Genomic DNA, 23579 nt, shown 5'->3' on the forward strand with positions numbered 1-23579 from the left:
CAATAAAAAGAAAAAGTTTCCAATTTAAATAGCTAGAGAATAAAAACAATTTGCCAGTAATGTGAAAAAACCTACAGCACCTGGTGTTCCCATGTGGTCTCCCACCCAAGTACTAACCAGGCCCAACACTGCTTAGCTTCCAAGATCAGACGAGATTGGGCATATCCAACGTGGTATGGCTGTAGGTGAGATACAGGCACTTTTTTGCCCTCTTCTACTTCTATCACCAGGTAAGCTAATAAAAAAGTTTCGTAACTGTTTTTGCTTACTGAAAAAAATCATGTGTTGGCAATGTAAAAAGACCTACAGGACATGATATTAGCAGGGGATCTTAAATTAAACTACTAAAGAGGCTCAACACTGTTTAGCTGCCAAAAGCAGTTGGAATTGGGCCTAAACAGTGTGGTAAGTCTTTAGGTGATGGCTATTGTGTCTGTTTGACCTCTTCCAATTGTCTGTACTGGCAATAAAAAGAAAAAGTTTCCAATTTAAATAGCTAGAGAATAAAAACAATTTGCCAGTAATGTTAAAAAACCTACAGCACCAGGTGTTCCCATGTGGTCTCCCACCCAAGTACTAACCAGGCCCAACACTGCTTAGCTTCCAAGATCAGACGAGATTGGGCCTATCCAATGTGGTATAGCTGTAGGTGAGATACATGCTCTTTTTTGCCCTCTTCTCTTCTATTACCAGGTAAGCTAATAAAAAAGCTTCCTAACTGTTTTTGCTTACTGAAAAAAATCATGTGTTGGTAATGTAAAAAGACCTACAGGACATGATATTAGCAGGGGATCTTAAATTAAACTACTAAAGAGGCTCAACACTGTTTAGCTGCCAAAAGCAGTTGGAATTGGGCCTAAACAGTGTGGTAAGTCTTTAGGTGATGGCTATTGTGTCTGTTTGACCTCTTACAAATGTCTCTACAGGCAATAAAAAGAAAAAGTTTCCAATTTAAATAGCTAGAGAATAAAAACAATTTGCCAGTAATGTGAAAAAACCTACAGCACCTGGTGTTCCCATGAGGTCTCCCAGCCAAGTACTAACCAGGCCCAACACTGCTTAGCTTCCAAGATCAGACGAGATTGGGCATATCCAATGTGGTATGGCTGTAGGTGAGATACATTCTCTTTTTTGCCCTCTTCTCTTCTATCACCATGTAAGCTAATAAAAAAGCTTCCTAACTGTTTTTGCTTACTGAAAAAAATCATGTGTTGGCAATGTAAAAAGACCTACAGGACATGATATTAGCAGGGGATCTTAAATTAAACTACTAAAGAGGCTCAACACTGTTTAGCTTTCAAAAGCAGTTGGAATTGGGCCTAAACAGTGTGGTAAGTCCTTAGGTGATGGCTATTGTGTATGTTTGACCTCTTCTAAATGTCTGTGCTGGCAATAAAAAGAAAAATTTCCAATTTAAATAGATAGAGAATAAAAACAATTTGCCAGTAATGTGAAAAAACCTACAGCACCTGGTGTTCCCATGTGGTCTCCCACCCAAGTACTAACCAGGCCCAACACTGCTTAGCTTCCAAGTTCAGACGAGATTGGGCATATCCAATGTGGTATGGCTGTAGGTGAGATACAGGCACTTTTTTGCCCTCTTCTACTTCTATCACCAGGTAAGCTAATAAAAAAGTTTCGTAACTGTTTTTGCTTACTGAAAAAAATCATGTGTTGGCAATGTAAAAAGACCTACAGGACATGATATTAGCAGGGGATCTTAAATTAAACTACTAAAGAGGCTCAACACTGTTTAGCTGCCAAAAGCAGTTGGAATTGGGCCTAAACAGTGGGGTAAGGCTTTAGGTGATGGCTATTGTGTCTGTTTGACCTCTTACAAATGTCTCTACGGGCAATAAAAAGAAAAAGTTTCCAATTTAAATATCTAGAGAATAAAAACAATTTGCCAGTAATGTGAAAAAACCTACAGCACCTGGTGTTCACATGTGGTCTCCCACCCAAGTACTAACCAGGACCAACACTGCTTAGCTTCCAAGATCAGACGTGATTGGGCATATCCAATGTGGTATGGCTGTAGGTGGGATACAGGCACTTTTTTGCCCTCTTCTACTTCTATCACCAGGTAAGCTAATAAAAAAGTTTCGTAACTGTTTTTGCTTACTGAAAAAAATCATGTGTTGGCAATGTAAAAAGACCTACAGGACATGATATTAGCAGGGGATCTTAAATTAAACTACTAAAGAGGCTCAACACTGTTTAGCTGCCAAAAGCAGTTGGAATTGGGCCTAAACAGTGTGGTAAGTCTTTAGGTGATGGCTATTGTGTATGTTTGACCTCTTCTAAATGTCTGTGCTGGCAATAAAAAGAAAAAGTTTCCAATTTAAATAGATAGAGAATAAAAACAATTTGCCAGTAATGTGAAAAAACCTACAGCACCTGGTGTTCCCATGTGGTCTCCCACCCAACTACTAACCAGGCCCAACACTGCTTAGCTTCCAAGATCAGACGAGATTGGGCCTATCCAATGTGGTATGGCTGTATGTGAGATACATGCACTGTTTTGACCTCTTCTCTTCTATCACCAGGTAAGCTAATAAAAAAGCTTCCTAACTGTTTTTGCTTACTGAAAAAAATCATATGTTGGTAATGTAAAAAGACCTACAGGACATGATATTAGCAGGGGTTCTTAAATTAAACTACTAAAGAGGCTTAACACTGTTTAGCTGCCAAAAGCAGTTGGAATTGGGCCTAAACAGTGTGGTAAGTCTTTAGGTGATGGCTATTGTGTCTGTTTGACCTCTTACAAATGTCTCTACAGGCAATAAAAAGAAAAAGTTTCCAATTTAAATATCTAGAGAATAAAAACAATTTGCCAGTAATGTGAAAAAACCTACAGCACCTGGTGTTCCCATGTGGTCTCCCACCCAAGTACTAACCAGGCCCAACACTGCTTAGCTTCCAAGATCAGACGTGATTGGGCATATCCAATGTGGTATGGTTGTAGGTGGGATACAGGAACTTTTTTGCCCTCTTCTACTTCTATCACCAGGTAAGCTAATAAAAAAGTTTCGTAACTGTTTTTGCTTACTGAAAAAAATCATGTGTTGGCAATGTAAAAAGACCTACAGGACATGATATTAGCAGGGGATCTTAAATTAAACTACTAAAGAGGCTCAACACTGTTTAGCTTTCAAAAGCAGTTGGAATTGGGCGTAAACAGTGTGGTAAGTCTTTAGGTGATGGCTATTGTGTATGTTTGACCTCTTCTAAATGTCTGTGCTGGCAATAAAAAGAAAAAGTTTCCAATTTAAATAGATAGAGAATAAAAACAATTTGCCAGTAATGTGAAAAAACCTACAGCACCTGGTGTTCCCATGTGGTCTCCCACCCAAGTACTAACCAGGCCTAACACTGCTTAGCTTCCAAGATCAGACGAGATTGGGCCTATCCAATGTGGTATGGCTGTATGTGAGATACATGCACTGTTTTGCCCTCTTCTACTTCTATCACCAGGTAAGCTAATAAAAAAGTTTCGTAACTGTTTTTGCTTACTGAAAAAATCATGTGTTGGCAATGTAAAAAGACCTACAGGACATGATATTAGCAGGGGATCTTAAATTAAACTACTAAAGAGGCTCATACACTGTTTAGCTGCCAAAAGCAGTTGGAATTGGGCCTAAACAGTGTGGTAAGTCTTTAGGTGATGGCTATTGTGTCTGTTTGACCTCTTACAAATGTCTCTACAGGCAATAAAAAGAAAAAGTTTCCAATTTAAATAGCTAGAGAATAAAAACAATTTGCCAGTAATGTGAAAAAACCTACAGCACCTGGTGTTCCCATGTGGTCTCCCACCCAAGTACTAACCAGGCCCAACACTGCTTAGTTTCCAAGATCAGACGAGATTGGGCATATCCAATGTGGTATGGCTGTAGGTGAGATACAGGCACTTTTTTGCCCTCTTCTACTTCTATCACCAGGTAAGCTAATAAAAAAGTTTCGTAACTGTTTTTGCTTACTGAAAAAAATCATGTGTTGGCAATGTAAAAAGACCTACAGGACATGATATTAGCAGGGGATCTTATATTAAACTACTAAAGAGGCTCAACACTGTTTAGCTGCCAAAAGCAGTTGGAATTTGGCCTAAACAGTGTGGTAAGTCTTTAGGTGATGGCTATTGTGTATGTTTGACCTCTTCTAAATGTCTGTGCTGGCAATAAAAAGAAAAAGTTTCCAATTTAAATAGATAGAGAATAAAAACAATTTGCCAGTAATGTGAAAAAACCTACAGCACCTGGTGTTCCCATGTGGTCTCCCACCCAAGTACTAACCAGGCCCAACACTGATTAGCTTCCAAGATCAGACGAGATTGGGCCTATCCAATGTGGTATGGCTGTATGTGAGATGCATGCACTTTTTTGCCCTCTTCTACTTCTATCACCAGGTAAGCTAATAAAAAAGTTTCCTAACTGTTTTGGCTTAATGAAAAAAATCATGTTTTGGTAATGTAAAAAGACCTACAGGACATGATATTAGCAGGGGATCTTAAATGAAACTACTAAAGAGGCTCATACACTGTTTAGCTGCCAAAAGCAGTTGGAATTGGACCTAAACAGTGTGGTAAGTCTTTAGGTGATGGCTATTGTGTCTGTTTGACCTCTTCCAAATGTCTGTACTGGCAATAAAAAGAAAAAGTTTCCAATTTAAATAGCTAGAGAATAAAAACAATCTGCCAGTAATGTGAAAAAACCTACAGCACCAGGGGTTCCCATGTGGTCTCCCACCCAAGTACTAACCAGGCCCAATAATGCTTAGCTTCCAAGATCAGACGAGATTGGGCATATCCAATGTGGTATGGCTGTAGGTAAGATACATGCTCTTTTTTGCCCTCTTCTCTTCTATCACCAGGTAAGCTAATAAAAAAGCTTCCTAACTGTTTTTGCTTACTGAAAAAAATCATGTGTTGGTAATGTAAAAAGACCTACAGGACATGATATTAGCAGGGGATCTTAAATTAAACTACTAAAGAGGCTCAACACTGTTTAGCTGCCAAAAGCAGTTGGAATTGGGCCTAAACAGTGTGGTAAGTCTTTAGGTGATGGCTATTGTGTATGTTTGACCTCTTCTAAATGTCTGTGCTGGCAATAAAAAGAAAAAGTTTCCAATTTAAATAGATAGAGAATAAAAACAATTTGCCAGTAATGTGAAAAAACCTACAGCACCTAGTGTTCCCATGTGGTCTCCCACCCAAGTACTAACCAGGCCCAACACTGCTCAGCTTCCAAGATCAGACGAGATTGGGCCTATCCAATGTGGTATGGCTGTAGGTGAGATACATGCACTTTTTTGCCTTCTTCTACTTCTATCACCAGGTAAGCTAATAAAAAAGTTTCCTAACTGTTTTGGCTTAATGAAAAAAATCATGTTTTGGTAATGTAAAAAGACCTACAGGACATGATATTAGCAGGGGATCTTAAATGAAACTACTAAAGAGGCTCAACACTGTTTTGCTGCCAAAAGCAGTTGGAATTGGGCCTAAACAGTGTGGTAAGTCTTTACGTGATGGCTATTGTGTCTGTTTGACCTCTTACAAATGTCTCTACAGGCAATAAAAAGAAAAAGTTTCCAATTTAAATAGCTAGAGAATAAAAACAATTTGCCAGTAATGTGAAAAAACCTACAGCACCTGGTGTTCCCATGTGGTCTCCCACCCAAGTACTAACCAGGCCCAACACTGCTTAGCTTCCAAGATCAGACAAGATTGGGCATATCCAATGTGGTATGGCTGCAGGTGCGATACAGGCGCTTTTTTGCCCTCTTCTACTTCTATCACAAGGTAAGCTAATAAAAAAGTTTCGTAACTGTTTTTGCTTACTGAAAAAAATCATGTGTTGGCAATGTAAAAAGACCTACAGGACATGATATTAGCAGGGGATCTTAAATTAAACTACTAAAGAGGCTCAACACTGTTTAGCTGCCAAAAGCAGTTGGAATTGGGCCTAAACAGTGTGGTAAGTCTTTAGGTGATGGCTATTGTGTATGTTTGACCTCTTCTAAATGTCTGTGCTGGCAATAAAAAGAAAAAGTTTCCAATTTAAATAGATAGAGAATAAAAACAATTTGCCAGTAATATGAAAAAACCTACAGCACCTGGTGTTCCCATGTGGTCTCCCACCCAAGTACTAACCAGGCCCAACACTGCTTAGCTTCCAAGATCAGACGAGATTGGGCATATCCAATGTGGTATGGCTGTAGGTGAGATACAGGCACTTTTTTGCCCTCCTCTAGTTCTATCACCAGGTAAGCTAATAAAAAAGTTTCGTAACTGTTTTTGCTTACTGAAAAAAATCATGTGTTGGCAATGTAAAAAGACCTACAGGACATGATATTAGCAGGGGATCTTAAATTAAACTACTAAAGAGGCTCAACACTGTTTAGCTGCCAAAAGCAGTTGGAATTGGGCCTAAACAGTGTGGTAAGTCTTTAGGTGATGGCTATTGTGTATGTTTGACCTCTTCTAAATGTCTGTGCTGGCAATAAAAAGAAAAAGTTTCCAATTTAAATAGATAGAGAATAAAAACAATTTGCCAGTAATGTGAAAAAACCTACAGCACCTGGTGTTCCCATGTGGTCTCCCACCCAAGTACTAACCAGGCCCAACACTGCTTAGCTTCCAAGATCAGACGAGATTGGGCCTATCCAATGTGGTATGGCTGTATGTGAGATACATGCACTGTTTTGCCCTCTTCTACTTCTATCACCAGGTAAGCTAATAAAAAAGTTTCCTAACTGTTTTGGCTTAATGAAAAAAATCATGTTTTGGTAATGTAAAAAGACCTACAGGACATGATATTAGCAGGGGATCTTAAATTAAACTACTAAAGAGGCTCATACACTGTTTAGCTGCCAAAAGCAGTTGGAATTGGGCCTAAACAGTGTGGTAAGTCTTTAGGTTATGGCTATTGTGTCTGTTTGACCTCTTCCAAATGTCTGTACTGGCAATAAAAAGAAAAAGTTTCCAATTTAAATAGCTAGAGAATAAAAACAATTTGCCAGTAATGTGAAAAAATCTACAGCACCTGGTGTTCCCATGTGGTCTCCCACCCAAGTACTAACCAGGCCCAACACTGCTTAGCTTCCAAGATCAGACGAGATTGGGCATATCCAATGTGGTATGGCTGTAGGTGAGACACAGGCACTTTTTTGCCCTCTTCTACTTCTATCACCAGGTAAGCTAATAAAAAAGTTTCGTAACTGTTTTTGCTTACTGAAAAAAATCATGTGTTGGCAATGTAAAAAGACCTACAGGACATGATATTAGCAGGGGATCTTAAATTAAACTACTAAAGAGGCTCAACACTGTTTAGCTGCCAAAAGCAGTTGGAATTGGGCCTAAACAGTGTGGTAAGTATTTAGGTGATGGCTATTGTGTCTGTTTGACCTCTTACAAATGTCTCTACAGGCAATAAAAAGAAAAAGTTTCCAATTTAAATAGCTAGAGAATAAAAACAATTTGCCAGTAATGTGAAAAAACCTACAGCACCTGGTGTTCCCATGAGGTCTCCCACCCAAGTACTAACCAGGCCCAACACTGCTTAGCTTCCAAGATCAGACGAGATTGGGCATATCCAATGTGGTATGGCTGTAGGTGAGATACATTCTCTTTTTTGCCCTCTTCTCTTCTATCACCATGTAAGCTAATAAAAAAGCTTCCCAACTGTTTTTGCTTACTGAAAAAAATCATGTGTTGGTAATGTAAAAAGACCTACAGGACATGATATTAGCAGGGGATCTTAAATTAAACTACTAAAGAGGCTCAACACTGTTTAGCTGCCAAAAGCAGTTGGAATTGGGCCTAAACAGTGTGGTAAGTATTTAGGTGATGGCTATTGTGTCTGTTTGACCTCTTACAAATGTCTCTACGGGCAATAAAAAGAAAAAGTTTCCAATTTAAATATCTAGAGAATAAAAACAATTTGCCAGTAATGTGAAAAAACCTACAGCACCTGGTGTTCACATGTGGTCTCCCACCCAAGTACTAACCAGGCCCAACACTGCTTAGCTTCCAAGATCAGACGTGATTGGGCATATCCAATGTGGTATGGCTGTAGGTGGGATACAGGGACTTTTTTGCCCTCTTCTACTTCTATCACCAGGTAAGCTAATAAAAAAGTTTCGTAACTGTTTTTGCTTACTGAAAAAAATCATGTGTTGGCAATGTAAAAAGACCTACAGGACATGATATTAGCAGGGGATCTTAAATTAAACTACTAAAGAGGCTCAACACTGTTTAGCTGCCAAAAGCAGTTGGAATTGGGCCTAAACAGTGTGGTAAGTCTTTAGGTGATGGCTATTGTGTATGTTTGACCTGTTCTAAATGTCTTTGCTGGCAATAAAAAGAAAAAGTTTCCAATTTAAATAGATAGAGAATAAAAACAATTTGCCAGTAATGTGAAAAAACCTACAGCACCTGGTGTTCCCATGTGGTCTCCCACCCAAGTACTAACCAGGACCAACACTGCTCAGCTTCCAAGATCAGACGAGATTGGGCCTATCCAATGTGGTATGGCTGTATGTGAGATACATGCACTGTTTTGACCTCTTCTCTTCTATCACCAGGTAAGCTAATAAAAAAGCTTCCTAACTGTTTTTGCTTACTAAAAAAAATCATGTGTTGGTAATGTAAAAAGACCTACAGGACATGATATTAGCAGGGGATCTTAAATTAAACTACTAAAGAGGCTCAACACTGTTTAGCTGCCAAAAGCAGTTGGAATTGGGCCTAAACAGTGTGGTAAGTCTTTAGGTGATGGCTATTGTGTCTGTTTGACCTCTTACAAATGTCTCTACAGGCAATAAAAAGAAAAAGTTTCCAATTTAAATAGCTAGAGAATAAAAACAATTTGCCAGTAATGTGAAAAAACCTACAGCACCTGGTGTTCCCATGTGGTCTCCCACCCAAGTACTAACCAGGCCCAACACTGCTTAGCTTCCAAGATCAGACAAGATTGGGCATATCCAACGTGGTATGGCTGTAGGTGAGATACAGGCACTTTTTTGCCCTCTTCTACTTCTATCACCAGGTAAGCTAATAAAAAAGTTTCGTAACTTTTTTTGCTTACTGAAAAAAATCATGTGTTGGCAATGTAAAAAGACCTACAGGACATGATATTAGCAGGGGATCTTAAATTAAACTACTAAAGAGGCTCAACACTGTTTAGCTGCCAAAAGCAGTTGGAATTGGGCCTAAACAGTGTGGTAAGTCTTTAGGTGATGGCTATTGTGTCTGTTTGACCTCTTCCAATTGTCTGTACTGGCAATAAAAAGAAAAAGTTTCCAATTTAAATAGCTAGAGAATAAAAACAATTTGCCAGTAATGTTAAAAAACCTACAGCACCAGGTGTTCCCATGTGGTCTCCCACCCAAGTACTAACCAGGCCCAACACTGCTTAGCTTCCAAGATCAGACGAGATTGGGCCTATCCAATGTGGTATAGCTGTAGGTGAGATACATGCTCTTTTTTGCCCTCTTCTCTTCTATCACCAGGTAAGCTAATAAAAAAGCTTCCTAACTGTTTTTGCTTACTGAAAAAAATCATGTGTTGGTAATGTAAAAAGACCTACAGGACATGATATTAGCAGGGGATCTTAAATTAAACTACTAAAGAGGCTCAACACTGTTTAGCTGCCAAAAGCAGTTGGAATTGGGCCTAAACAGTGTGGTAAGTCTTTAGGTGATGGCTATTGTGTCTGTTTGACCTCTTACAAATGTCTCTACAGGCAATAAAAAGAAAAAGTTTCCAATTTAAATAGCTAGAGAATAAAAACAATTTGCCAGTAATGTGAAAAAACCTACAGCACCTGGTGTTCCCATGAGGTCTCCCAGCCAAGTACTAACCAGGCCCAACACTGCTTAGCTTCCAAGATCAGACGAGATTGGGCATATCCAATGTGGTATGGCTGTAGGTGAGATACATTCTCTTTTTTGCCCTCTTCTCTTCTATCACCATGTAAGCTAATAAAAAAGCTTCCTAACTGTTTTTGCTTACTGAAAAAAATCATGTGTTGGCAATGTAAAAAGACCTACAGGACATGATATTAGCAGGGGATCTTAAATTAAACTACTAAAGAGGCTCAACACTGTTTAGCTTTCAAAAGCAGTTGGAATTGGGCCTAAACAGTGTGGTAAGTCCTTAGGTGATGGCTATTGTGTATGTTTGACCTCTTCTAAATGTCTGTGCTGGCAATAAAAAGAAAAATTTCCAATTTAAATAGATAGAGAATAAAAACAATTTGCCAGTAATGTGAAAAAACCTACAGCACCTGGTGTTCCCATGTGGTCTCCCACCCAAGTACTAACCAGGCCCAACACTGCTTAGCTTCCAAGATCAGACGAGATTGGGCATATCCAATGTGGTATGGCTGTAGGTGAGATACAGGCACTTTTTTGCCCTCTTCTACTTCTATCACCAGGTAAGCTAATAAAAAAGTTTCGTAACTGTTTTTGCTTACTGAAAAAAATCATGTGTTGGCAATGTAAAAAGACCTACAGGACATGATATTAGCAGGGGATCTTAAATTAAACTACTAAAGAGGCTCAACACTGTTTAGCTGCCAAAAGCAGTTGGAATTGGGCCTAAACAGTGGGGTAAGTCTTTAGGTGATGGCTATTGTGTCTGTTTGACCTCTTACAAATGTCTCTACGGGCAATAAAAAGAAAAAGTTTCCAATTTAAATATCTAGAGAATAAAAACAATTTGCCAGTAATGTGAAAAAACCTACAGCACCTGGTGTTCACATGTGGTCTCCCACCCAAGTACTAACCAGGCCCAACACTGCTTAGCTTCCAAGATCAGACGTGATTGGGCATATCCAATGTGGTATGGCTGTATGTGAGATACATGCACTGTTTTGACCTCTTCTCTTCTATCACCAGGTAAGCTAATAAAAAAGCTTCCTAACTGTTTTTGCTTACTGAAAAAAATCATGTGTTGGTAATGTAAAAAGACCTACAGGACATGATATTAGCAGGGGATCTTAAATTAAACTACTAAAGAGGCTCAACACTGTTTAGCTGCCAAAAGCAGTTGGAATTGGGCCTAAACAGTGTGGTAAGTCTTTAGGTGATGGCTATTGTGTCTGTTTGACCTCTTACAAATGTCTCTACAGGCAATAAAAAGAAAAAGTTTCCAATTTAAATAGCTAGAGAATAAAAACAATTTGCCAGTAATGTGAAAAAACCTACAGCACCTGGTGTTCCCATGTGGTCTCCCACCCAAGTACTAACCAGGCCCAACACTGCTTAGCTTCCAAGATCAGACAAGATTGGGCATATCCAATGTGGTATGGCTGCAGGTGCGATACAGGCGCTTTTTTGCCCTCTTCTACTTCTATCACAAGGTAAGCTAATAAAAAAGTTTCGTAACTGTTTTTGCTTACTGAAAAAAATCATGTGTTGGCAATGTAAAAAGACCTACAGGACATGATATTAGCAGGGGATCTTAAATTAAACTACTAAAGAGGCTCAACACTGTTTTGCTGCCAAAAGCAGTTGGAATTGGGCCTAAACAGTGTGGTAAGTCTTTAGGTGATGGCTATTGTGTATGTTTGACCTCTTCTAAATGTCTGTGCTGGCAATAAAAAGAAAAAGTTTCCAATTTAAATAGATAGAGAATAAAAACAATTTGCCAGTAATATGAAAAAACCTACAGCACCTGGTGTTCCCATGTGGTCTCCCACCCAAGTACTAACCAGGCCCAACACTGCTTAGCTTCCAAGATCAGACGAGATTGGGCATATCCAATGTGGTATGGCTGTAGGTGAGATACAGGCACTTTTTTGCCCTCCTCTAGTTCTATCACCAGGTAAGCTAATAAAAAAGTTTCGTAACTGTTTTTGCTTACTGAAAAAAATCATGTGTTGGCAATGTAAAAAGACCTACAGGACATGATATTAGCAGGGGATCTTAAATTAAACTACTAAAGAGGCTCAACACTGTTTAGCTGCCAAAAGCAGTTGGAATTGGGCCTAAACAGTGTGGTAAGTCTTTAGGTGATGGCTATTGTGTATGTTTGACCTCTTCTAAATGTCTGTGCTGGCAATAAAAAGAAAAAGTTTCCAATTTAAATAGATAGAGAATAAAAACAATTTGCCAGTAATGTGAAAAAACCTACAGCACCTGGTGTTCCCATGTGGTCTCCCACCCAAGTACTAACCAGGCCCAACACTGCTTAGCTTCCAAGATCAGACGAGATTGGGCCTATCCAATGTGGTATGGCTGTATGTGAGATACATGCACTGTTTTGCCCTCTTCTACTTCTATCACCAGGTAAGCTAATAAAAAAGTTTCCTAACTGTTTTGGCTTAATGAAAAAAATCATGTTTTGGTAATGTAAAAAGACCTACAGGACATGATATTAGCAGGGGATCTTAAATTAAACTACTAAAGAGGCTCATACACTGTTTAGCTGCCAAAAGCAGTTGGAATTGGGCCTAAACAGTGTGGTAAGTCTTTAGGTTATGGCTATTGTGTCTGTTTGACCTCTTCCAAATGTCTGTACTGGCAATAAAAAGAAAAAGTTTCCAATTTAAATAGCTAGAGAATAAAAACAATTTGCCAGTAATGTGAAAAAATCTACAGCACCTGGTGTTCCCATGTGGTCTCCCACCCAAGTACTAACCAGGCCCAACACTGCTTAGCTTCCAAGATCAGACGAGATTGGGCATATCCAATGTGGTATGGCTGTAGGTGAGACACAGGCACTTTTTTGCCCTCTTCTACTTCTATCACCAGGTAAGCTAATAAAAAAGTTTCGTAACTGTTTTTGCTTACTGAAAAAAATCATGTGTTGGCAATGTAAAAAGACCTACAGGACATGATATTAGCAGGGGATCTTAAATTAAACTACTAAAGAGGCTCAACACTGTTTAGCTGCCAAAAGCAGTTGGAATTGGGCCTAAACAGTGTGGTAAGTATTTAGGTGATGGCTATTGTGTCTGTTTGACCTCTTACAAATGTCTCTACAGGCAATAAAAAGAAAAAGTTTCCAATTTAAATAGCTAGAGAATAAAAACAATTTGCCAGTAATGTGAAAAAACCTACAGCACCTGGTGTTCCCATGAGGTCTCCCACCCAAGTACTAACCAGGCCCAACACTGCTTAGCTTCCAAGATCAGACGAGATTGGGCATATCCAATGTGGTATGGCTGTAGGTGAGATACATTCTCTTTTTTGCCCTCTTCTCTTCTATCACCATGTAAGCTAATAAAAAAGCTTCCCAACTGTTTTTGCTTACTGAAAAAAATCATGTGTTGGTAATGTAAAAAGACCTACAGGACATGATATTAGCAGGGGATCTTAAATTAAACTACTAAAGAGGCTCAACACTGTTTAGCTGCCAAAAGCAGTTGGAATTGGGCCTAAACAGTGTGGTAAGTATTTAGGTGATGGCTATTGTGTCTGTTTGACCTCTTACAAATGTCTCTACGGGCAATAAAAAGAAAAAGTTTCCAATTTAAATATCTAGAGAATAAAAACAATTTGCCAGTAATGTGAAAAAACCTACAGCACCTGGTGTTCACATGTGGTCTCCCACCCAAGTACTAACCAGGCCCAACACTGCTTAGCTTCCAAGATCAGACGTGATTGGGCATATCCAATGTGGTATAGCTGTAGGTGGGATACAGGGACTTTTTTGCCCTCTTCTACTTCTATCACCAGGTAAGCTAATAAAAAAGTTTCGTAACTGTTTTTGCTTACTGAAAAAAATCATGTGTTGGCAATGTAAAAAGACCTACAGGACATGATATTAGCAGGGGATCTTAAATTAAACTACTAAAGAGGCTCAACACTGTTTAGCTGCCAAAAGCAGTTGGAATTGGGCCTAAACAGTGTGGTAAGTCTTTAGGTGATGGCTATTGTGTATGTTTGACCTGTTCTAAATGTCTTTGCTGGCAATAAAAAGAAAAAGTTTCCAATTTAAATAGATAGAGAATAAAAACAATTTGCCAGTAATGTGAAAAAACCTACAGCACCTGGTGTTCCCATGTGGTCTCCCACCCAAGTACTAACCAGGACCAACACTGCTCAGCTTCCAAGATCAGACGAGATTGGGCCTATCCAATGTGGTATGGCTGTATGTGAGATACATGCACTGTTTTGACCTCTTCTCTTCTATCACCAGGTAAGCTAATAAAAAAGCTTCCTAACTGTTTTTGCTTACTAAAAAAAATCATGTGTTGGTAATGTAAAAAGACCTACAGGACATGATATTAGCAGGGGATCTTAAATTAAACTACTAAAGAGGCTCAACACTGTTTAGCTGCCAAAAGCAGTTGGAATTGGGCCTAAACAGTGTGGTAAGTCTTTAGGTGATGGCTATTGTGTCTGTTTGACCTCTTACAAATGTCTCTACAGGCAATAAAAAGAAAAAGTTTCCAATTTAAATAGCTAGAGAATAAAAACAATTTGCCAGTAATGTGAAAAAACCTACAGCACCTGGTGTTCCCATGTGGTCTCCCACCCAAGTACTAACCAGGCCCAACACTGCTTAGCTTCCAAGATCAGGCATATCCAACGTGGTATGGCTGTAGGTGAGATACAGGCACTTTTTTGCCCTCTTCTACTTCTATCACCAGGTAAGCTAATAAAAAAGTTTCGTAACTGTTTTTGCTTACTGAAAAAAATCATGTGTTGGCAATGTAAAAAGACCTACAGGACATGATATTAGCAGGGGATCTTAAATTAAACTACTAAAGAGGCTCAACACTGTTTAGCTGCCAAAAGCAGTTGGAATTGGGCCTAAACAGTGTGGTAAGTCTTTAGGTGATGGCTATTGTGTCTGTTTGACCTCTTCCAATTGTCTGTACTGGCAATAAAAAGAAAAAGTTTCCAATTTAAATAGCTAGAGAATAAAAACAATTTGCCAGTAATGTTAAAAAACCTACAGCACCAGGTGTTCCCATGTGGTCTCCCACCCTAGTACTAACCAGGCCCAACACTGCTTAGCTTCCAAGATCAGACGAGATTGGGCCTATCCAATGTGGTATAGCTGTAGGTGAGATACATGCTCTTTTTTGCCCTCTTCTCTTCTATCACCAGGTAAGCTAATAAAAAAGCTTCCTAACTGTTTTTGCTTACTGAAAAAAATCATGTGTTGGTAATGTAAAAAGACCTACAGGACATGATATTAGCAGGGGATCTTAAATTAAACTACTAAAGAGGCTCAACACTGTTTAGCTGCCAAAAGCAGTTGGAATTGGGCCTAAACAGTGTGGTAAGTCTTTAGGTGATGGCTATTGTGTCTGTTTGACCTCTTACAAATGTCTCTACAGGCAATAAAAAGAAAAAGTTTCCAATTTAAATAGCTAGAGAATAAAAACAATTTGCCAGTAATGTGAAAAAACCTACAGCACCTGGTGTTCCCATGAGGTCTCCCAGCAAAGTACTAACCAGGCCCAACACTGCTTAGCTTCCAAGATCAGACGAGATTGGGCATATCCAATGTGGTATGGCTGTAGGTGAGATACATTCTCTTTTTTGCCCTCTTCTCTTCTATCACCATGTAAGCTAATAAAAAAGCTTCCTAACTGTTTTTGCTTACTGAAAAAAATCATGTGTTGGCAATGTAAAAAGACCTACAGGACATGATATTAGCAGGGGATCTTAAATTAAACTACTAAAGAGGCTCAACACTGTTTAGCTTTCAAAAGCAGTTGGAATTGGGCCTAAACAGTGTGGTAAGTCCTTAGGTGATGGCTATTGTGTATGTTTGACCTCTTCTAAATGTCTGTGCTGGCAATAAAAAGAAAAATTTCCAATTTAAATAGATAGAGAATAAAAACAATTTGCCAGTAATGTGAAAAAACCTACAGCACCTGGTGTTCCCATGTGGTCTCCCACCCAAGTACTAACCAGGCCCAACACTGCTTAGCTTCCAAGTTCAGACGAGATTGGGCATATCCAATGTGGTATGGCTGTAGGTGAGATACAGGCACTTTTTTGCCCTCTTCTACTTCTATCACCAGGTAAGCTAATAAAAAAGTTTCGTAACTGTTTTTGCTTACTGAAAAAAATCATGTGTTGGCAATGTAAAAAGACCTACAGGACATGATATTAGCAGGGGATCTTAAATTAAACTACTAAAGAGGCTCAACACTGTTTAGCTGCCAAAAGCAGTTGGAATTGGGCCTAAACAGTGGGGTAAGTCTTTAGGTGATGGCTATTGTGTCTGTTTGACCTCTTACAAATGTCTCTACGGGCAATAAAAAGAAAAAGTTTCCAATTTAAATATCTAGAGAATAAAAACAATTTGCCAGTAATGTGAAAAAACCTACAGCACCTGGTGTTCACATGTGGTCTCCCACCCAAGTACTAACCAGGACCAACACTGCTTAGCTTCCAAGATCAGACGTGATTGGGCATATCCAATGTGGTATGGCTGTAGGTGGGATACAGGCACTTTTTTGCCCTCTTCTACTTCTATCACCAGGTAAGCTAATAAAAAAGTTTCGTAACTGTTTTTGCTTACTGAAAAAAATCATGTGTTGGCAATGTAAAAAGACCTACAGGACATGATATTAGCAGGGGATCTTAAATTAAACTACTAAAGAGGCTCAACACTGTTTAGCTGCCAAAAGCAGTTGGAATTGGGCCTAAACAGTGTGGTAAGTCTTTAGGTGATGGCTATTGTGTATGTTTGACCTCTTCTAAATGTCTGTGCTGGCAATAAAAAGAAAAAGTTTCCAATTTAAATAGATAGAGAATAAAAACAATTTGCCAGTAATGTGAAAAAACCTACAGCACCTGGTGTTCCCATGTGGTCTCCCACCCAACTACTAACCAGGCCCAACACTGCTTAGCTTCCAAGATCAGACGAGATTGGGCCTATCCAATGTGGTATGGCTGTATGTGAGATACATGCACTGTTTTGACCTCTTCTCTTCTATCACCAGGTAAGCTAATAAAAAAGCTTCCTAACTGTTTTTGCTTACTGAAAAAAATCATGTGTTGGTAATGTAAAAAGACCTACAGGACATGATATTAGCAGGGGTTCTTAAATTAAACTACTAAAGAGGCTTAACACTGTTTAGCTGCCAAAAGCAGTTGGAATTGGGCCTAAACAGTGTGGTAAGTCTTTAGGTGATGGCTATTGTGTCTGTTTGACCTCTTACAAATGTCTCTACAGGCAATAAAAAGAAAAAGTTTCCAATTTAAATATCTAGAGAATAAAAACAATTTGCCAGTAATGTGAAAAAACCTACAGCACCTGGTGTTCCCATGTGGTCTCCCACCCAAGTACTAACCAGGCCCAACACTGCTTAGCTTCCAAGATCAGACGCGATTGGGCTTATCCAATGTGGTATGGTTGTAGGTGGGATACAGGAACTTTTTTGCCCTCTTCTACTTCTATCACCAGGTAAGCTAATAAAAAAGTTTCGTAACTGTTTTTGCTTACTGAAAAAAATCATGTGTTGGCAATGTAAAAAGACCTACAGGACATGATATTAGCAGGGGATCTTAAATTAAACTACTAAAGAGGCTCAACACTGTTTAGCTTTCAAAAGCAGTTGGAATTGGGCGTAAACAGTGTGGTAAGTCTTTAGGTGATGGCTATTGTGTATGTTTGACCTCTTCTAAATGTCTGTGCTGGCAATAAAAAGAAAAAGTTTCCAATTTAAATAGATAGAGAATAAAAACAATTTGCCAGTAATGTGAAAAAACCTACAGCACCTGGTGTTCCCATGTGGTCTCCCACCCAAGTACTAACCAGGCCTAACACTGCTTAGCTTCCAAGATCAGACGAGATTGGGCCTATCCAATGTGGTATGGCTGTATGTGAGATACATGCACTGTTTTGCCCTCTTCTACTTCTATCACCAGGTAAGCTAATAAAAAAGTTTCGTAACTGTTTTTGCTTACTGAAAAAAATCATGTGTTGGCAATGTAAAAAGACCTACAGGACATGATATTAGCAGGGGATCTTAAATTAAACTACTAAAGAGGCTCATACACTGTTTAGCTGCCAAAAGCAGTTGGAATTGGGCCTAAACAGTGTGGTAAGTCTTTAGGTGATGGCTATTGTGTCTGTTTGACCTCTTACAAATGTCTCTACAGGCAATAAAAAGAAAAAGTTTCCAATTTAAATAGCTAGAGAATAAAAACAATTTGCCAGTAATGTGAAAAAACCTACAGCACCTGGTGTTCCCATGTGGTCTCCCACCCAAGTACTAACCAGGCCCAACACTGCTTAGTTTCCAAGATCAGACGAGATTGGGCATATCCAATGTGGTATGGCTGTAGGTGAGATACAGGCACTTTTTTGCCCTCTTCTACTTCTATCACCAGGTAAGCTAATAAAAAAGTTTCGTAACTGTTTTTGCTTACTGAAAAAAATCATGTGTTGGCAATGTAAAAAGACCTACAGGACATGATATTAGCAGGGGATCTTATATTAAACTACTAAAGAGGCTCAACACTGTTTAGCTGCCAAAAGCAGTTGGAATTTGGCCTAAACAGTGTGGTAAGTCTTTAGGTGATGGCTATTGTGTATGTTTGACCTCTACTAAATGTCTGTGCTGGCAATAAAAAGAAAAAGTTTCCAATTTAAATAGATAGAGAATAAAAACAATTTGCCAGTAATGTGAAAAAACCTACAGCACCTGGTGTTCCCATGTGGTCTCCCACCCAAGTACTAACCAGGCCCAACACTGCTTAGCTTCCAAGATCAGACGAGATTGGGCCTATCCAATGTGGTATGGCTGTATGTGAGATGCATGCACTTTTTTGCCCTCTTCTACTTCTATCACCAGGTAAGCTAATAAAAAAGTTTCCTAACTGTTTTGGCTTAATGAAAAAAATCATGTTTTGGTAATGTAAAAAGACCTACAGGACATGATATTAGCAGGGGATCTTAAATGAAACTACTAAAGAGGCTCATACACTGTTTAGCTGCCAAAAGCAGTTGGAATTGGACCTAAACAGTGTGGTAAGTCTTTAGGTGATGGCTATTGTGTCTGTTTGACCTCTTCCAAATGTCTGTACTGGCAATAAAAAGAAAAAGTTTCCAATTTAAATAGCTAGAGAATAAAAACAATTTGCCAGTAATGTGAAAAAACCTACAGCACCAGGGGTTCCCATGTGGTCTCCCACCCAAGTACTAACCAGGCCCAATAATGCTTAGCTTCCAAGATCAGACGAGATTGGGCATATCCAATGTGGTATGGCTGTAGGTAAGATACATGCGCTTTTTTGCCCTCTTCTCTTCTATCACCAGGTAAGCTAATAAAAAAGCTTCCTAACTGTTTTTGCTTACTGAAAAAAATCATATGTTGGTAATGTAAAAAGACCTACAGGACATGATATTAGCAGGGGATCTTAAATTAAACTACTAAAGAGGCTCAACACTGTTTAGCTGCCAAAAGCAGTTGGAATTGGGCCTAAACAGTGTGGTAAGTCTTTAGGTGATGGCTATTGTGTATGTTTGACCTCTTCTAAATGTCTGTGCTGGCAATAAAAAGAAAAAGTTTCCAATTTAAATAGATAGAGAATAAAAACAATTTGCCAGTAATGTGAAAAAACCTACAGCACCTAGTGTTCCCATGTGGTCTCCCACCCAAGTACTAACCAGGCCCAACACTGCTCAGCTTCCAAGATCAGACGAGATTGGGCCTATCCAATGTGGTATGGCTGTAGGTGAGATACATGCACTTTTTTGCCCTCTTCTACTTCTATCACCAGGTAAGCTAATAAAAAAGCTTCCTAACTGTTTTGGCTTAATGAAAAAAATCATGTTTTGGTAATGTAAAAAGACCTACAGGACATGATATTAGCAGGGGATCTTAAATGAAACTACTAAAGAGGCTCAACACTGTTTTGCTGCCAAAAGCAGTTGGAATTGGGCCTAAACAGTGTGGTAAGTCTTTACGTGATGGCTATTGTGTCTGTTTGACCTCTTACAAATGTCTCTACAGGCAATAAAAAGAAAAAGTTTCCAATTTAAATAGCTAGAGAATAAAAACAATTTGCCAGTAATGTGAAAAAACCTACAGCACCTGGTGTTCCCATGTGGTCTCCCACCCAAGTACTAACCAGGCCCAACACTGCTTAGCTTCCAAGATCAGACAAGATTGGGCATATCCAATGTGGTATGGCTGCAGGTGCGATACAGGCGCTTTTTTGCCCTCTTCTACTTCTATCACAAGGTAAGCTAATAAAAAAGTTTCGTAACTGTTTTTGCTTACTGAAAAAAATCATGTGTTGGCAATGTAAAAAGACCTACAGGACATGATATTAGCAGGGGATCTTAAATTAAACTACTAAAGAGGCTCAACACTGTTTAGCTGCCAAAAGCAGTTGGAATTGGGCCTAAACAGTGTGGTAAGTCTTTAGGTGATGGCTATTGTGTATGTTTGACCTCTTCTAAATGTCTGTGCTGGCAATAAAAAGAAAAAGTTTCCAATTTAAATAGATAGAGAATAAAAACAATTTGCCAGTAATATGAAAAAACCTACAGCACCTGGTGTTCCCATGTGGTCTCCCACCCAAGCCCAACACTGCTTAGCTTCCAAGATCAGACGAGATTGGGCATATCCAATGTGGTATGGCTGTAGGTGAGATACAGGCACTTTTTTGCCTTCCTCTAGTTCTATCACCAGGTAAGCTAATAAAAAAGTTTCGTAACTGTTTTTGCTTACTGAAAAAAATCATGTGTTGGCAATGTAAAAAGACCTACAGGACATGATATTAGCAGGGGATCTTAAATTAAACTACTAAAGAGGCTCAACACTGTTTAGCTGCCAAAAGCAGTTGGAATTGGGCCTAAACAGTGTGGTAAGTCTTTAGGTGATGGCTATTGTGTATGTTTGACCTCTTCTAAATGTCTGTGCTGGCAATAAAAAGAAAAAGTTTCCAATTTAAATAGATAGAGAATAAAAACAATTTGCCAGTAATGTGAAAAAACCTACAGCACCTGGTGTTCCCATGTGGTCTCCCACCCAAGTACTAACCAGGCCCAACACTGCTTAGCTTCCAAGATCAGACGAGATTGGGCCTATACAATGTGGTATGGCTGTATGTGAGATACATGCACTGTTTTGCCCTCTTCTACTTCTATCACCAGGTAAGCTAATAAAAAAGTTTCCTAACTGTTTTGGCTTAATGAAAAAAATCATGTTTTGGTAATGTAAAAAGACCTACAGGACATGATATTAGCAGGGGATCTTAAATTAAACTACTAAAGAGGCTCATACACTGTTTAGCTGCCAAAAGCAGTTGGAATTGGGCCTAAACAGTGTGGTAAGTCTTTAGGTTATGGCTATTGTGTCTGTTTGACCTCTTCCAAATGTCTGTACTGGCAATAAAAAGAAAAAGTTTCCAATTTAAATAGCTAGAGAATAAAAACAATTTGCCAGTAATGTGAAAAAATCTACAGCACCTGGTGTTCCCATGTGGTCTCCCACCCAAGTACTAACCAGGCCCAACACTGCTTAGCTTCCAAGATCAGACGAGATTGGGCATATCCAATGTGGTATGGCTGTAGGTGAGACACAGGCACTTTTTTGCCCTCTTCTACTTCTATCACCAGGTAAGCTAATAAAAAAGTTTCGTAACTGTTTTTGCTTACTGAAAAAAATCATGTGTTGGCAATGTAAAAAGACCTACAGGACATGATATTAGCAGGGGATCTTAAATTAAACTACTAAAGAGGCTCAACACTGTTTAGCTGCCAAAAGCAGTTGGAATTGGGCCTAAACAGTGTGGTAAGTATTTAGGTGATGGCTATTGTGTCTGTTTGACCTCTTACAAATGTCTCTACAGGCAATAAAAAGAAAAAGTTTCCAATTTAAATAGCTAGAGAATAAAAACAATTTGCCAGTAATGTGAAAAAACCTACAGCACCTGGTGTTCCCATGAGGTCTCCCACCCAAGTACTAACCAGGCCCAACACTGCTTAGCTTCCAAGATCAGACGAGATTGGGCATATCCAATGTGGTATGGCTGTAGGTGAGATACATTCTCTTTTTTGCCCTCTTCTCTTCTATCACCATGTAAGCTAATAAAAAAGCTTCCCAACTGTTTTTGCTTACTGAAAAAAATCATGTGTTGGTAATGTAAAAAGACCTACAGGACATGATATTAGCAGGGGATCTTAAATTAAACTACTAAAGAGGCTCAACACTGTTTAGCTGCCAAAAGCAGTTGGAATTGGGCCTAAACAGTGTGGTAAGTATTTAGGTGATGGCTATTGTGTCTGTTTGACCTCTTACAAATGTCTCTACGGGCAATAAAAAGAAAAAGTTTCCAATTTAAATATCTAGAGAATAAAAACAATTTGCCAGTAATGTGAAAAAACCTACAGCACCTGGTGTTCACATGTGGTCTCCCACCCAAGTACTAACCAGGCCCAACACTGCTTAGCTTCCAAGATCAGACGTGATTGGGCATATCCAATGTGGTATGGCTGTAGGTGGGATACAGGGACTTTTTTGCCCTCTTCTACTTCTATCACCAGGTAAGCTAATAAAAAAGTTTCGTAACTGTTTTTGCTTACTGAAAAAAATCATGTGTTGGCAATGTAAAAAGACCTACAGGACATGATATTAGCAGGGGATCTTAAATTAAACTACTAAAGAGGCTCAACACTGTTTAGCTGCCAAAAGCAGTTGGAATTGGGCCTAAACAGTGTGGTAAGTCTTTAGGTGATGGCTATTGTGTATGTTTGACCTGTTCTAAATGTCTTTGCTGGCAATAAAAAGAAAAAGTTTCCAATTTAAATAGATAGAGAATAAAAACAATTTGCCAGTAATGTGAAAAAACCTACAGCACCTGGTGTTCCCATGTGGTCTCCCACCCAAGTACTAACCAGGACCAACACTGCTCAGCTTCCAAGATCAGACGAGATTGGGCCTATCCAATGTGGTATGGCTGTATGTGAGATACATGCACTGTTTTGACCTCTTCTCTTCTATCACCAGGTAAGCTAATAAAAAAGCTTCCTAACTGTTTTTGCTTACTAAAAAAAATCATGTGTTGGTAATGTAAAAAGACCTACAGGACATGATATTAGCAGGGGATCTTAAATTAAACTACTAAAGAGGCTCAACACTGTTTAGCTGCCAAAAGCAGTTGGAATTGGGCCTAAACAGTGTGGTAAGTCTTTAGGTGATGGCTATTGTGTCTGTTTGACCTCTTACAAATGTCTCTACAGGCAATAAAAAGAAAAAGTTTCCAATTTAAATAGCTAGAGAATAAAAACAATTTGCCAGTAATGTGAAAAAACCTACAGCACCTGGTGTTCCCATGTGGTCTCCCACCCAAGTACTAACCAGGCCCAACACTGCTTAGCTTCCAAGATCAGACGAGATTGGGCATATCCAACGTGGTATGGCTGTAGGTGAGATACAGGCACTTTTTTGCCCTCTTCTACTTCTATCACCAGGTAAGCTAATAAAAAAGTTTCGTAACTTTTTTTGCTTACTGAAAAAAATCATGTGTTGGCAATGTAAAAAGACCTACAGGACATGATATTAGCAGGGGATCTTAAATTAAACTACTAAAGAGGCTCAACACTGTTTAGCTGCCAAAAGCAGTTGGAATTGGGCCTAAACAGTGTGGTAAGTCTT

General features: G+C 39.1%; 46 non-coding genes and 4 pseudogenes across 46 annotated transcripts; all 50 read right to left on the bottom strand.

The window, feature by feature from the left end:
• Positions 1-68: 68 nt before the first annotated feature.
• On the bottom strand, positions 69-187 carry LOC146021420 (5S ribosomal RNA). The gene has a single exon (XR_014450907.1). It is a non-coding gene; the product is annotated as a 5S ribosomal RNA (ribosomal RNA).
• Positions 188-532: 345 nt separating this feature from the next.
• LOC146023004 (5S ribosomal RNA) lies at positions 533-651 on the bottom strand. Its single transcript, XR_014452436.1, has one exon. It is a non-coding gene; the product is annotated as a 5S ribosomal RNA (ribosomal RNA).
• A 344-nt stretch (positions 652-995) lies between these two features.
• LOC146025523 (5S ribosomal RNA) lies at positions 996-1114 on the bottom strand. Its single transcript, XR_014454183.1, has one exon. It is a non-coding gene; the product is annotated as a 5S ribosomal RNA (ribosomal RNA).
• A 343-nt stretch (positions 1115-1457) lies between these two features.
• LOC146021475 (5S ribosomal RNA) lies at positions 1458-1576 on the bottom strand. The gene has a single exon (XR_014450961.1). It is a non-coding gene; the product is annotated as a 5S ribosomal RNA (ribosomal RNA).
• A 345-nt stretch (positions 1577-1921) lies between these two features.
• LOC146023691 (5S ribosomal RNA) lies at positions 1922-2040 on the bottom strand. Its single transcript, XR_014453100.1, has one exon. It is a non-coding gene; the product is annotated as a 5S ribosomal RNA (ribosomal RNA).
• Positions 2041-2385: 345 nt separating this feature from the next.
• Positions 2386-2504, bottom strand: LOC146024330 (5S ribosomal RNA). Its single transcript, XR_014453715.1, has one exon. It is a non-coding gene; the product is annotated as a 5S ribosomal RNA (ribosomal RNA).
• Positions 2505-2848: 344 nt separating this feature from the next.
• Positions 2849-2967, bottom strand: LOC146022866 (5S ribosomal RNA). The gene has a single exon (XR_014452305.1). It is a non-coding gene; the product is annotated as a 5S ribosomal RNA (ribosomal RNA).
• Positions 2968-3312: 345 nt separating this feature from the next.
• Positions 3313-3431, bottom strand: LOC146024556 (5S ribosomal RNA). Its single transcript, XR_014453931.1, has one exon. It is a non-coding gene; the product is annotated as a 5S ribosomal RNA (ribosomal RNA).
• A 345-nt stretch (positions 3432-3776) lies between these two features.
• LOC146021983 (5S ribosomal RNA) lies at positions 3777-3895 on the bottom strand. Its single transcript, XR_014451450.1, has one exon. It is a non-coding gene; the product is annotated as a 5S ribosomal RNA (ribosomal RNA).
• Positions 3896-4240: 345 nt separating this feature from the next.
• On the bottom strand, positions 4241-4359 carry LOC146024299 (5S ribosomal RNA). The gene has a single exon (XR_014453684.1). It is a non-coding gene; the product is annotated as a 5S ribosomal RNA (ribosomal RNA).
• Positions 4360-4705: 346 nt separating this feature from the next.
• Positions 4706-4824, bottom strand: LOC146023377 (5S ribosomal RNA). Its single transcript, XR_014452798.1, has one exon. It is a non-coding gene; the product is annotated as a 5S ribosomal RNA (ribosomal RNA).
• A 344-nt stretch (positions 4825-5168) lies between these two features.
• LOC146024566 (5S ribosomal RNA) lies at positions 5169-5287 on the bottom strand. Its single transcript, XR_014453941.1, has one exon. It is a non-coding gene; the product is annotated as a 5S ribosomal RNA (ribosomal RNA).
• A 345-nt stretch (positions 5288-5632) lies between these two features.
• On the bottom strand, positions 5633-5751 carry LOC146023329 (5S ribosomal RNA). The gene has a single exon (XR_014452751.1). It is a non-coding gene; the product is annotated as a 5S ribosomal RNA (ribosomal RNA).
• Positions 5752-6096: 345 nt separating this feature from the next.
• LOC146023646 (5S ribosomal RNA) lies at positions 6097-6215 on the bottom strand. The gene has a single exon (XR_014453056.1). It is a non-coding gene; the product is annotated as a 5S ribosomal RNA (ribosomal RNA).
• Positions 6216-6560: 345 nt separating this feature from the next.
• Positions 6561-6679, bottom strand: LOC146023508 (5S ribosomal RNA). The gene has a single exon (XR_014452923.1). It is a non-coding gene; the product is annotated as a 5S ribosomal RNA (ribosomal RNA).
• A 346-nt stretch (positions 6680-7025) lies between these two features.
• Positions 7026-7144, bottom strand: LOC146021725 (5S ribosomal RNA). The gene has a single exon (XR_014451202.1). It is a non-coding gene; the product is annotated as a 5S ribosomal RNA (ribosomal RNA).
• A 345-nt stretch (positions 7145-7489) lies between these two features.
• LOC146022039 (5S ribosomal RNA) lies at positions 7490-7608 on the bottom strand. The gene has a single exon (XR_014451507.1). It is a non-coding gene; the product is annotated as a 5S ribosomal RNA (ribosomal RNA).
• Positions 7609-7952: 344 nt separating this feature from the next.
• On the bottom strand, positions 7953-8071 carry LOC146022500 (5S ribosomal RNA). Its single transcript, XR_014451954.1, has one exon. It is a non-coding gene; the product is annotated as a 5S ribosomal RNA (ribosomal RNA).
• A 345-nt stretch (positions 8072-8416) lies between these two features.
• On the bottom strand, positions 8417-8535 carry LOC146025001 (5S ribosomal RNA; annotated as a pseudogene).
• Positions 8536-8879: 344 nt separating this feature from the next.
• LOC146023250 (5S ribosomal RNA) lies at positions 8880-8998 on the bottom strand. Its single transcript, XR_014452673.1, has one exon. It is a non-coding gene; the product is annotated as a 5S ribosomal RNA (ribosomal RNA).
• A 345-nt stretch (positions 8999-9343) lies between these two features.
• On the bottom strand, positions 9344-9462 carry LOC146023005 (5S ribosomal RNA). Its single transcript, XR_014452437.1, has one exon. It is a non-coding gene; the product is annotated as a 5S ribosomal RNA (ribosomal RNA).
• A 344-nt stretch (positions 9463-9806) lies between these two features.
• On the bottom strand, positions 9807-9925 carry LOC146025524 (5S ribosomal RNA). The gene has a single exon (XR_014454184.1). It is a non-coding gene; the product is annotated as a 5S ribosomal RNA (ribosomal RNA).
• A 343-nt stretch (positions 9926-10268) lies between these two features.
• Positions 10269-10387, bottom strand: LOC146023657 (5S ribosomal RNA). The gene has a single exon (XR_014453067.1). It is a non-coding gene; the product is annotated as a 5S ribosomal RNA (ribosomal RNA).
• A 345-nt stretch (positions 10388-10732) lies between these two features.
• LOC146023596 (5S ribosomal RNA) lies at positions 10733-10851 on the bottom strand. The gene has a single exon (XR_014453008.1). It is a non-coding gene; the product is annotated as a 5S ribosomal RNA (ribosomal RNA).
• A 344-nt stretch (positions 10852-11195) lies between these two features.
• LOC146023330 (5S ribosomal RNA) lies at positions 11196-11314 on the bottom strand. The gene has a single exon (XR_014452752.1). It is a non-coding gene; the product is annotated as a 5S ribosomal RNA (ribosomal RNA).
• A 345-nt stretch (positions 11315-11659) lies between these two features.
• On the bottom strand, positions 11660-11778 carry LOC146023669 (5S ribosomal RNA). Its single transcript, XR_014453079.1, has one exon. It is a non-coding gene; the product is annotated as a 5S ribosomal RNA (ribosomal RNA).
• Positions 11779-12123: 345 nt separating this feature from the next.
• LOC146023509 (5S ribosomal RNA) lies at positions 12124-12242 on the bottom strand. Its single transcript, XR_014452924.1, has one exon. It is a non-coding gene; the product is annotated as a 5S ribosomal RNA (ribosomal RNA).
• A 346-nt stretch (positions 12243-12588) lies between these two features.
• On the bottom strand, positions 12589-12707 carry LOC146021726 (5S ribosomal RNA). Its single transcript, XR_014451203.1, has one exon. It is a non-coding gene; the product is annotated as a 5S ribosomal RNA (ribosomal RNA).
• A 345-nt stretch (positions 12708-13052) lies between these two features.
• On the bottom strand, positions 13053-13171 carry LOC146022051 (5S ribosomal RNA). Its single transcript, XR_014451519.1, has one exon. It is a non-coding gene; the product is annotated as a 5S ribosomal RNA (ribosomal RNA).
• A 344-nt stretch (positions 13172-13515) lies between these two features.
• On the bottom strand, positions 13516-13634 carry LOC146023071 (5S ribosomal RNA). Its single transcript, XR_014452501.1, has one exon. It is a non-coding gene; the product is annotated as a 5S ribosomal RNA (ribosomal RNA).
• Positions 13635-13979: 345 nt separating this feature from the next.
• LOC146025002 (5S ribosomal RNA) lies at positions 13980-14098 on the bottom strand (annotated as a pseudogene).
• Positions 14099-14442: 344 nt separating this feature from the next.
• On the bottom strand, positions 14443-14551 carry LOC146025153 (5S ribosomal RNA; annotated as a pseudogene).
• Positions 14552-14896: 345 nt separating this feature from the next.
• LOC146022766 (5S ribosomal RNA) lies at positions 14897-15015 on the bottom strand. The gene has a single exon (XR_014452208.1). It is a non-coding gene; the product is annotated as a 5S ribosomal RNA (ribosomal RNA).
• Positions 15016-15359: 344 nt separating this feature from the next.
• On the bottom strand, positions 15360-15478 carry LOC146021433 (5S ribosomal RNA). Its single transcript, XR_014450920.1, has one exon. It is a non-coding gene; the product is annotated as a 5S ribosomal RNA (ribosomal RNA).
• A 343-nt stretch (positions 15479-15821) lies between these two features.
• Positions 15822-15940, bottom strand: LOC146021487 (5S ribosomal RNA). Its single transcript, XR_014450972.1, has one exon. It is a non-coding gene; the product is annotated as a 5S ribosomal RNA (ribosomal RNA).
• A 345-nt stretch (positions 15941-16285) lies between these two features.
• On the bottom strand, positions 16286-16404 carry LOC146023693 (5S ribosomal RNA). The gene has a single exon (XR_014453102.1). It is a non-coding gene; the product is annotated as a 5S ribosomal RNA (ribosomal RNA).
• A 345-nt stretch (positions 16405-16749) lies between these two features.
• LOC146024331 (5S ribosomal RNA) lies at positions 16750-16868 on the bottom strand. The gene has a single exon (XR_014453716.1). It is a non-coding gene; the product is annotated as a 5S ribosomal RNA (ribosomal RNA).
• Positions 16869-17212: 344 nt separating this feature from the next.
• LOC146023771 (5S ribosomal RNA) lies at positions 17213-17331 on the bottom strand. Its single transcript, XR_014453177.1, has one exon. It is a non-coding gene; the product is annotated as a 5S ribosomal RNA (ribosomal RNA).
• Positions 17332-17676: 345 nt separating this feature from the next.
• On the bottom strand, positions 17677-17795 carry LOC146024557 (5S ribosomal RNA). The gene has a single exon (XR_014453932.1). It is a non-coding gene; the product is annotated as a 5S ribosomal RNA (ribosomal RNA).
• A 346-nt stretch (positions 17796-18141) lies between these two features.
• On the bottom strand, positions 18142-18260 carry LOC146021994 (5S ribosomal RNA). The gene has a single exon (XR_014451463.1). It is a non-coding gene; the product is annotated as a 5S ribosomal RNA (ribosomal RNA).
• Positions 18261-18605: 345 nt separating this feature from the next.
• LOC146023510 (5S ribosomal RNA) lies at positions 18606-18724 on the bottom strand. Its single transcript, XR_014452925.1, has one exon. It is a non-coding gene; the product is annotated as a 5S ribosomal RNA (ribosomal RNA).
• A 346-nt stretch (positions 18725-19070) lies between these two features.
• On the bottom strand, positions 19071-19189 carry LOC146023378 (5S ribosomal RNA). Its single transcript, XR_014452799.1, has one exon. It is a non-coding gene; the product is annotated as a 5S ribosomal RNA (ribosomal RNA).
• Positions 19190-19533: 344 nt separating this feature from the next.
• On the bottom strand, positions 19534-19652 carry LOC146024567 (5S ribosomal RNA). The gene has a single exon (XR_014453942.1). It is a non-coding gene; the product is annotated as a 5S ribosomal RNA (ribosomal RNA).
• Positions 19653-19997: 345 nt separating this feature from the next.
• On the bottom strand, positions 19998-20116 carry LOC146023331 (5S ribosomal RNA). Its single transcript, XR_014452753.1, has one exon. It is a non-coding gene; the product is annotated as a 5S ribosomal RNA (ribosomal RNA).
• A 798-nt stretch (positions 20117-20914) lies between these two features.
• Positions 20915-21033, bottom strand: LOC146023756 (5S ribosomal RNA). The gene has a single exon (XR_014453162.1). It is a non-coding gene; the product is annotated as a 5S ribosomal RNA (ribosomal RNA).
• A 346-nt stretch (positions 21034-21379) lies between these two features.
• On the bottom strand, positions 21380-21498 carry LOC146021727 (5S ribosomal RNA). Its single transcript, XR_014451204.1, has one exon. It is a non-coding gene; the product is annotated as a 5S ribosomal RNA (ribosomal RNA).
• A 345-nt stretch (positions 21499-21843) lies between these two features.
• LOC146022062 (5S ribosomal RNA) lies at positions 21844-21962 on the bottom strand. The gene has a single exon (XR_014451530.1). It is a non-coding gene; the product is annotated as a 5S ribosomal RNA (ribosomal RNA).
• A 344-nt stretch (positions 21963-22306) lies between these two features.
• LOC146022501 (5S ribosomal RNA) lies at positions 22307-22425 on the bottom strand. Its single transcript, XR_014451955.1, has one exon. It is a non-coding gene; the product is annotated as a 5S ribosomal RNA (ribosomal RNA).
• A 345-nt stretch (positions 22426-22770) lies between these two features.
• Positions 22771-22889, bottom strand: LOC146025003 (5S ribosomal RNA; annotated as a pseudogene).
• Positions 22890-23233: 344 nt separating this feature from the next.
• Positions 23234-23352, bottom strand: LOC146021421 (5S ribosomal RNA). Its single transcript, XR_014450908.1, has one exon. It is a non-coding gene; the product is annotated as a 5S ribosomal RNA (ribosomal RNA).
• Between the last annotated feature and the right edge of the window lie 227 nt (positions 23353-23579).

Source organism: Crinia signifera, chromosome 7 (genome assembly GCF_055691185.1).
Source record: "Crinia signifera chromosome 7, ASM5569118v1, whole genome shotgun sequence".
NCBI classification, from domain to species: domain Eukaryota; kingdom Metazoa; phylum Chordata; class Amphibia; order Anura; family Myobatrachidae; genus Crinia; species Crinia signifera.